General features: G+C 38.9%; 2 non-coding genes across 2 annotated transcripts; one reads left to right on the top strand and one right to left on the bottom strand.

The window, feature by feature from the left end:
• The first annotated feature begins 1,207 nt into the window (after positions 1–1,207).
• On the top strand, positions 1,208–1,315 carry LOC130958361 (small nucleolar RNA R71). Its single transcript, XR_009077487.1, has one exon. It is a non-coding gene; the product is annotated as a small nucleolar RNA R71 (small nucleolar RNA).
• Positions 1,316–6,301: 4,986 nt separating this feature from the next.
• LOC130959409 (small nucleolar RNA R71) lies at positions 6,302–6,409 on the bottom strand. The gene has a single exon (XR_009078490.1). It is a non-coding gene; the product is annotated as a small nucleolar RNA R71 (small nucleolar RNA).
• Between the last annotated feature and the right edge of the window lie 2,269 nt (positions 6,410–8,678).

Here is an 8,678-nt window from a genome sequence, read left to right on the forward strand (position 1 = left end):
GAGAGAAGCATGAGGTTTACACTTGACCCTAAGTCACACAGAGCCTTCTTGAAGGTCATGGTGCCTATAGTACAAGGTATTGAAAACTTCCCAGGATCTCGTCTCTTTTGAGGTAATTTCTGCCTAGACAAGTCATCCAGTTCTTTGGTGAGCAAAGGAAGTTCATCCTCCCAAGTCTCATTTCCAAATAATTTGTCATTTAGCTTCATGATTGCTCCAAGGTATTTAGCAACTTGCTCTTCAGTGACATACTCATCCTCTTCAGAGGAAGAATACTCATCAGAGCTCATGAAAGGAAGAAGTAAGTCCAATGGAATCTCTATGGTCTTATTTTGAGCCTCAGATTCCCATGGTTCCTCATTAGGGAACTCATTGGAGGTTGGTGCATGCCCATTGAGGTCTTCCTTAGTGGCGTTCACTTCCTCTCCTTCCTCTCCAAATTCGGCCATGTTGATGGCCTTGCACTCTCCTTTTGGATTTTCTTCTGTGTTGCTTGGAAGAGTACTTGGAGGGAGTTCAGTAACTTTCTTGCTCAGCTGTCCCACTTGTGCCTCCAAATTTCTAATGGAGGACCTTGTTTCAGTCATGAAACTTTGAGTGGTTTTGATTAGATCAGAGACCATGGTTGCTAAGTCAGAGGGGTTCTGCTTAGAATTCTCTGTCTGTTGCTGAGAAGATGATGGAAAAGGCTTGCCATTGCTAAACCTGTTTCTTCCACCATTATTGTTGTTGAAACCTTGTTGAGGTCTCTCTTGATTCTTCCATGAGAAATTTGGGTGATTTCTCCATGAAGAATTATAGGTGTTTCCATAGGGTTCTCCTAGGTAATTCACCTCTTCCATTGAAGGGTTCTCAGGATCATAAGCTTCTTCTTCAGATGAAGCATCCTTAGTACTGCTTGGTGCATTTTGCATTCCAGACAGACTTTGAGAAATCAAATTGACTTGTTGAGTCAATATCTTATTCTGAGCCAGTATGGCATTCAGAGCATTAATCTCAAGAACTCCTTTCTTCTGACTTGTCCCATTGTTCACAGGATTCCTTTCAGAAGTGTACATGAATTGGTTATTTGCAACCATTTCAATTAGCTCTTGAGCTTCGTAGGCGTCTTCTTCAGATGAAGAGATCCTCCAGCAGAGCTATCCAAAGACATCTTGGATAGTTCAGAGAGACCATCATAGAAAATACCTATGATGCTCCATTCAGAAAGCATGTCTAAAGGACATTTTCTGATCAATTGTTTGTATCTTTCCCAAGCTTCATAGAGGGATTCTCCATCCTTCTGTCTGAAGGTTTGGACTTCCACTCTAAGCTTACTCAATTTTTGAGGTGGAAAGAACTTTGCCAAGAAGGCATTGACTAGCTTTTCCCAAGAGTCCAGGCTTTCATTAGGTTGTGAGTCCAACCATGTCCTAGCTCTGTCTCTTACAGCAAAAGGGAATATCATCAGTTTGTAGACCTCAGGGTCAACCCCATTAGTCTTGACTGTGTCACAGATTTGCAAGAATTCAGCTAAAAACTGATGAGGATCTTCCAATGGAAGTCCATGGAACTTGCAATTCTGTTGCATTAGAGAAACTAATTGAGGCTTAAGCTCAAAGTTGTTTGCTCCAATGGCAGGGATAGAGATGCTTCTCCCATAGAATTCGGGAGTAGGTGCAGTAAAGTCACCCAGCACCTTCCTTGCATTGTTGGCATTGTTGTTGTTTTCGGCTGCCATGGGTTCTTCTTCTTTGAAGAATTCGGTCAGGTCCTCAACAGAGAGTTGTGCCTTAGCTTCTCTTAGCTTTCGCTTCAAGGTCCTTTTAGGTTCAGGGTCAGCTTCAACAAGAATGCCTTTGTCTTTGTTCCTGCTTATATGAAAGAGAAGAGAACAAGAAAATGTGGAATCCTCTATGTCACAGTATAGAGATTCCTTGAGGTGTCAGAGGTACAGAAAAATAGAAGGAAGAAGTAGAGAATTCGAACTTAATTAGATAGAGTTCGAATTGTGCATTGAGAAGGAGTGGTACTCCACAAATAGAAGGATGTGGGAAGAGAGGAAGAAATTTTCGAAAATCAAGTGAAGTATTTTGAAAACATTTTAAAAAAAATTAATTAATTTTTGAAAATCAAGAGTGAGAAAGAGATCAAGGAATTTTTGAAAAAGATTTTTGAAATTAGAAATCAAAAAGATATGATTTGAAAACTGTTTTGAAAAAGATGTGATTAAAAAGATATGATTGAAAAGTTATGGTTTTAAAAAGATATGATTGAAAAGATATGATTTTGAAAACAATTTAAAAAGATTTGATTTTAAAAATTAATGACTTGCCTAACAAGAAAAGATATGATTCAAACATTAAACCTTTCTCAACAGAAAAGGCAACATACTTAAAATGTTCAATCAAATCATTAATTGTTAGTAAGTATCTTAAAAAAAAGGAAAGAAATTGATTTTGAAAACATTTGATTGAAAAGATATGATTTGAAAAAGATTTGATTTTGAAAAACTTTGAAAACTTAAAAAAAATTGATTTTGAAAACAAAATCCTCCCCCTTGTGCCATCCTGGCGTTAAACGCCCAGAATGGTATCCATTCTGGCGTTTAACGCCCAAAATGCTACCTTTTTGGGCGTTAAACGCCCAACTGATGAGCGGATAATTTGTACGCTTTTTGGCATTGTTTTTAGTATGTTTTTAGTATCTTTTAGTTAGTTTTTATTATATTTTTATTAGTTTTTAGTTAAAATTCACTTTTCTGGACTTTACTATGAGTTTGTGTGTTTTTCTGTGATTTCAGGTATTTTCTGGCTGAAATTGAGGGATCTGAGCAAAAATCTGACCCAGAGACTCAAAAGGACTGCAGATGCTGTTGGATTCTGACCTCCCTGCACTCGAAGTGGATTTTCTGGAGCTACAGAAGCCCAATTGGCGCGCTCACAACGGCGTTGGAAAGTAGACATCCTGGGCTTTCCAGCAATATATGATAGTCCATACTTTGCCCAAGATTTGATGGCCCAAACCGGCGTTCAAAGTCACCTACAGAAATTCCAGCGTTAAACGCCGGAACTGGCACCTAAATGGGAGTTAAACGCCCAAACTGGCATAAAAGCTGGCGTTTAACTCCAAGAAGAGTCTCTACACGAAAATGCTTCATTGCTCAGCCCAAGCATACACCAAGTGGGCCCGGAAGTGGATTTTTATGTCATTTACTCATCTTTGTAATTCTTAAGCTACTAGTTCCCTATAAATAGGACCTTTTACTATTGTATTTTCATCTTTGGACATCTAGTTCTTAGATCATTGGGAGGCTGGCCTCACGGCCATGCCTAGACCTTGTTCTTATGTATTTTCAACGGTGGAGTTTCTACACACCATAGATTAAGGTGTGGAGCTCTGCTGTACCTCGAGTATTAATGCAATTACTATTGTTCTTCCATTCAATTCCGCTTGTTCTTGTTCCAAGATATCACTTGTTCTTCAATTTGATGAATGTGATGATCCGTGACACTCATCATCATTCTCACTTATGAACAAGGTGACTGACAACCATTCTTGTTCTACAAGCATCCGAGGCTTAGTGAATATCTCTTGGATTCTTTAATCGGAATCTTCGTGGTATAGGCAGGACCTGATGGCGGCATTCAAGAGAATCCGGAAGGTCTAAACCTTGTCTGTGGTATTCTGAGTAGGATTCAATGATTGAATGACTGTGACGTGCTTCAAACTTGTAACCTGCTGGGCGTTAGTGACAGACGCAAAAGAGGGATTCTATTCCAGTAGGGGAGGGAACCAACCGGTGATTAGCCGTACTGTGACAGAGTGCGTGAGCATTAGTTTTCACTGAGAGGATGGGAGGTAGCCATTGACAACGGTGAAACCCTACACGAGCTTGCCATGGAAAGGAGTAAGAAGGATTGGATGAAGGCATTAGGAAAGCAGAGAGACGGAAGGGAAGGCATCTTCATACGCTTGTCTGAAGCTCTCACCAATGATATACATAAGTATCTCTATCTTTATCTTTATGTTATTTTCGTTCATCACCATTATACATTTGAGTCTGCCTGACTGAGATTTACAAGGTGACCATAGCTTGCTTCATACCACCAATCTCCGTGGGATCGACCCTTACTCACGTAAGGTATTACTTGGACGACCCAGTGCACTTGCTGGTTAGTTGTGCGAAGTTGTAGTGATCACAATTTCGTGCACCAAGTTTTTTGCGCCGTTGCCGGGGATTGTTCTTGTGTATGGACAACTGACGGTTCATCTTGTTGCTTAGATTAGGTATTATTTTTCTTCAGAGTTCTTAAGAATGAATTTTAGTGTTTCAAGGTGATGTTCTTATCATCACCAAAGCTGATTGATCATCATCAATTTAGCTCTTGAATGCAATGTCTTGCTGAAGCTTAGCTAGCTATGTCTAATTCCTTTAGACTAAAGCTTTAGACTAACATTGCATGATTCCTGGAATTCTCATTAAGAATTTTGATACCTTTATTTTCCTTTTCACCTAATTTTCGAAAAATAACCAAAAAAATTACAAAAGCATAAAATCCAAAAATATTTCTTGTTTGAGTCTAGAGTCTCATCTTAAGTTTAGTGTCAATTGCATGTTTCTGTTCTTACTGCATTCATGCATGTGTCTTCATTAATCTTCAAGTTGTTCTTGATGATTTTCTTGTTTTAATCTTTGAATTCTATTGACTTGAGTGTTTTGTTGTTTCCCATATATACAAACTGCTAAGTTTGGTGTCTTGCATGCATTGTTATTTGATTTTAGTTGCATTTTGATTATTCCTCATTATTAAAAATCCAAAAATATTTTTTATTTGTGTTTTTTCAAGTCAATAATACAGAGAATTGAAGATTCAGAACATACTGCAGAGGAATCACACAGAAAAAGCTGGGCATTCAAAAATGCCCAGTGAAGAAGACAGACTGGCGTTTAAACGCCAGCCAGGGTGCCTGGTTGGGCGTTTAACGCCCAAAAGGGTAGTAGTTTGGGCGTTAAACGCCAGAAGGTGCACCATTCTGGGCGTTTAACGCCAGGATGGCAAAGGGGAAGATTTTGTTTTCAAAATCAATTTTTTCTCAAATTTTCAAAGTTTTTCAAAATCAAATCTTTTTCAAATCATATCTTTTCAATCAAATGTTTTCAAAATCAATTTCTTTCCTTTTTCAAAGATACTTACTAACAATTAATGATTTGATTGAACATTTTTTGCCTTTTCTGTTGAGGAAGGTTTTATGTTTGAATCATATCTTTTCTTGTTAGGCAAGTCATTAATTTTTAAAATCATATCTTTTCAAATTGTTTTCAAATCATATCTTTTCAAATTGTTTTCAAATCATATCTTTTAAAATTGTTTTCAAATCATATCTTCTCAATCACATCTTTTTAAAACTAATCATATCTTTTTAATCACATCTTTTTCAAAATAGTTTTCAATCAAATCTTTTTAATTTCTAATTTCAAAATCTTTTTCAAAAATCACTTGATTTCTTTTCCACTCTTATTTTCGAAAATCAATTAAGTGTTTTTCAAAATGTTTTCAAAATCTTTTACTTAAATTTTCGAAAATTACTTCCCTTCTTCTCACATCCTTCTATTTATGGACTAACACTATTCCTTAATGCAAAATTCGAACTCCATCTTCTTTGATAAGTTCGAATTTTCTACCTCTGTCTTCCATTTTTCTTCCTCTGACACCTCAAGGAATCTCTATACTGTGACATAGAGGATTCCATATTTTCTTGTTTTCTTCTCTTTCATATGAGCAGGAACAAAGACAAAGACATTCTTGTTGAAGCTGACCCTGAACCTAAAAGGACCTTGAAGCGGAAGCTAAGAGAAGCTAAGGCACAACTCTCTGTTGAGGACCTGACCGAATTCTTCAAAGAAGAAGAACCCATGGCAGCCGAAAACAACAACAATGCTAACAATGCAAGGAAGGTGCTGGGTGACTTTACTGCACCTACTCCCGACTTCTATGGGAGAAGCATCTCTATCCCTGCCATTGGAGCAAACAACTTTGAGCTTAAGCCTCAATTAGTTTCTCTAATGCAACAGAATTGCAAGTTCCATGGACTTCCATTGGAAGATCCTCAACAGTTCTTAGCTGAATTCTTGCAAATCTGTGACACTGTCAAGACTAAGGAGGTAGACCCTGAGGTCTATAGACTTATGCTATTCCCTTTTGCTGTAAGAGACAGAGCTAGGACATGGTTGGACTCTCAACCTAAAGAAAGCCTGGACTCTTGGGAAAAGCTAGTCAATGCCTTCTTGGCAAAGTTCTTTCCACCTCAAAAACTGAGTAAGCTTAGAGTGGAAGTCCAAACCTTCAGACAGAAGGATGGTGAATCCCTCTATGAAGCTTGGGAAAGATACAAACAATTGATCAGAAAATGTCCCTCAGACAAGCTTTCTGAATGGAGCATCATAGGTATTTTCTATGATGGTCTCTCTGAACTATCCAAGATGTCTTTGGATAGCTCTGCTGGAGGATCTCTTCATCTGAAGAAGACGCCTACAGAGGCTCAAGAATTAATTGAAATGGTTGCAAATAACCAATTCATGTACACTTCTGAAAGGAATCCTGTGAACAATGGGACTAGTCAGAAGAAAGGAGTTCTTGAGATTGACACTCTGAACGCCATTTTGGCTCAGAATAAGATATTGACTCAACAAGTCAATTTGATTTCTCAAAGTCTGTCTGGAATGCAAAATGCACCAAGCAGTACTAAGGATGCTTCATCTAAGGAAGAAGCCTATGATCCTGAGAACCCTTCAATGGAAGAGGTGAATTACCTAGGAGAACCCTATGGAAACTCCTATAATTCTTCATGGAGAAATCACCCCAATTTCTCATGGAAGAATCAAGAGAAACCTCAACAAGGTTTCAACAACAATAATGGTGGAAGAAACAGGCTTAGCAATGGCAAGCCTTTTCCATCATCTTCTCAGCAACAGACAGAGAATTCTAAGCAGAACCCCTCTGACTTAGCAACCATGGTCTCTGATCTAATCAAAACCACTCAAAGTTTCATGACTGAAACAAGATCTTCCATTAGGAATTTGGAAGCACAAGTGGGACAGCTGAGTAAGAAAATTACTGAACTCCCTCCAAGTACTTTTCCAAGCAACACAGACGAAAATCCAAAAGGAGAATGCAAGGCTCTCAATATGGCCGAATCTGGAGAGGAAAGAGAGGAGGTGGACGCCACTGAGGAAAGCCTCAATGGGCGTGCACTGACCTCCAGAGAGTTCCCCAATGAGGAACCATGGGAATCTGAGGCTCAAAATGAGACCATAGAGATTCCATTGGACTTACTTCTGCCTTTCATGAGCTCTGATGAGTATTCTTCCTCTGAAGAGGATGAGTATGTCACTGAAGAGCAAGTTGCCAAATACCTTAGAGCAATCATGAAGCTAAATGACAAGTTATTTGGAAATGAGACTTGGGAGAATGAACCTCCTTTGCTCACCAAAGAACTGGATGACTTGTCTAGGCAAAAATTGCCTCAAAAGAGACAAGATCCTGGAAAGTTTTCAATACCTTGTACCATAGGCACCATGACCTTCAAGAAGGCTCTGTGTGACTTAGGGTCAAGTGTAAACCTCATGCCTCTCTCTGTAATAGAGAAGCTAGGGATCTTTGAGGTACAAGCTGCAAGAATCTCATTAGAGATGGCAGACAACTGATGAGCGGATAATTTGTACGCTTTTTGGCATTGTTTTTAGTATGTTTTTAGTAGTTTTAGTTTAGTTCTTAGTATATTTTTATTAGTTTTTAGTTAAAATTCACTTTTCTGGACTTGACTATGAGTTTGTGTGTTTTTCTGTGATTTCAGGTATTTTCTGGCTGAAATTGAGGGACCTGAGCAAAAATCTGATTCAGAGACTGAAAAAGACTGCAGATGCTGTTGGATTCTGACCTCCCTGCACTCGAAGTGGATTTTCTGGAGCTACAGAAGCCCAATTGGCGCGCTCTCAACGGCGTTGGAAAGTAGACATCCTGGGCTTTCCAGCAATATATGATAGTCCATACTTTGCCCAGGATTTGATGGCCCAAACCGGCGTTCAAGGTCACCTACAGAAATTCCAGCGTTAAACGCCGGAACTGGCACCTAATTGGGAGTTAAACGCCCAAACTGGCATAAAAGCTGGCGTTTAACTCCAAGAGAAGTCTCTACACGAAAATGCTTCATTGCTCAGCCCAAGCACACACCAAGTGGGCCCGGAAGTGGATTTTTATGTCATTTACTCATCTTTGTACACCTTAGGCTACTAGTTTTCTATAAGTAGGACCTTTTACTATTGTAATATATAGAGAGTCTTTTAATCATGTTTTGATGATTGAACTCACTTTGGGAGGCTGGCCATTCGGCCATGCCTAGACCCTGTTCTTATGTATTTTCAACGGTGGAGTTTCTACATACCATAGATTAAGGTGTGGAGCTCTACTGTACCTCGAGTATTAATGCAATTACTATTGTTTTTCTATTCAATTCCGCTTGTTCTTTGTCCAAGATATCACTTGTTATTCAACTTGATGAAGGTGATGATTGACACTCATCACCATTCTCACCTATGAACAAGGTGACTGACAACCATTCTTGTTCTACAAGCATTCGAGGCTTGGTGAATATCTCTTGGATTTCTGATTGCATGATGCATGGTTGATCGCCTGACA

Source organism: Arachis stenosperma, chromosome 10, assembly GCF_014773155.1.
Source record: "Arachis stenosperma cultivar V10309 chromosome 10, arast.V10309.gnm1.PFL2, whole genome shotgun sequence".
NCBI classification, from domain to species: Eukaryota; Viridiplantae; Streptophyta; class Magnoliopsida; order Fabales; family Fabaceae; genus Arachis; species Arachis stenosperma.